The sequence below is a fragment of the Athene cunicularia genome (genome assembly GCF_003259725.1).
Source record: "Athene cunicularia isolate RWA chromosome 4 unlocalized genomic scaffold, athCun1 chr4_part2, whole genome shotgun sequence".
Taxonomy (NCBI): Eukaryota; Metazoa; Chordata; class Aves; order Strigiformes; family Strigidae; genus Athene; species Athene cunicularia.
Window position 1 is genome coordinate 31,690,063 of NW_020799099.1, and position 1,507 is coordinate 31,691,569.

Here is a 1,507-nt window from a genome sequence, read left to right on the forward strand (position 1 = left end):
AACATCCTTAATGTGTGAGCTGCTCACATGTCTTGGGTTGTAACTTGCACACCATGAACAGTACCAAAAAATCTGTAACAAGTTAAATGAAAATTCACCCTTTGACTTCAGCAGAAATGGAACTTGCCCTTAAACCCACATCAGCAATAGCTCAGTTGTAGTGCTTATTATCCAGGAGTTTAAATGAGAGGATATATCAACTGTAGCTGTGTACTTTCTGATTATCGAGCTGCTAGTGAGAAAATAATTTCTGAAGGCTTCTGGTAGGTGAACTGGGGGTACCCGTTATCTTTTTCACTTCACGAACAAAGACCAAGACCCCGTACAGCCTTGGTGTACCACAATTAGGGAGCAGTTTCCAGACTCATGACTGCATTTCTTAGGTAAAACAGGGTGCTGACAAACTGCCTTATGGCTCAGGAAATCTGACTGAAATGTTGCTTCCAAGAGCATAAGCAGTTGCTAGGACATGTTCTCTGATCACTGTAACTTTTGTGTTTTGAGGTATTAAGTAGTCAGTGGAACATATGTGGCCAACATTTATTTATACTTTTGTCCTTTGTAATTGAGAACTCCATTGTAAGTAAAAGAATGCACAGCCCTTCTCAGGCTGGTCCTGTTGAGCTGCGTCACAGGCATAGGCAGCGATTGCAGAAGCCACGCTGAACACTGAGGTCTGTTGAAGCCAAAAGAAAATTTATAGGCAGGCAAACTGACAGTGGTGCGTGGTGTGGAACTGCCTGGATTATTTCACAGATGCACCTGTGAAAATTTTTGATGATAGAGATTTTTCACTAGTGGTGCTGCCAGGAATTGCACGTAGGAGGGATACCAGCAAAGACCTCAGAGGCCGACTTTGCTATTTGTCCTCCAGTGCTGGCACTTTTGATCAGCAATTTTAAGTTTGTGAGTGGGACAAGAAAGGATTTGGGGTGCATGTAAAGACAATCTCAAAAGGAGAGGGTAAGTGTAGAGGAGAAAATTGGAGAGCCAGCATCCTAGAGGCTATGGGTTAGGGTTAGACCAAATGTGCTTGACAGTATGAGCAGGAGAATTGTGCATGCAGCTCTTCGGCTCTTGTACTGTCATTTCACTCGTGGTCTGGCAGGCCATTTAGGTCTTGATTTGAAGACAGCTGTTTTGGATCATTGTAAGATATGTGCCAGGAGAGAACAGCCCTTGCGAAACCGGTACTCTACCAAGAGCCCACGTTGAGCGGAGGGGCAATGCTCCGTTCTGGAGCGATCCACGGCGCTCCAGGCGGAATGGGGACAGGCCTGGGACACCAGAAAGTGCCTTGCAGGAGCCGGGGGGTCAGCCCGAGAGAGCAAGGGCTGCAGGATCTCTGCCGCAGTCCAGCTGTGGGCCCGAGAGTCTGGTCAGGACCTCTCCAAAGCGCAGGGCAAGGCGAGCAGCAGGAACGCTTGTCTGCGTGGCCCGGGCCGGGTTCCGCATTTTCCTCTCCGCGAAGCGTCGCGGGGCTGCGGCATCCACCGCACCGGCGGCT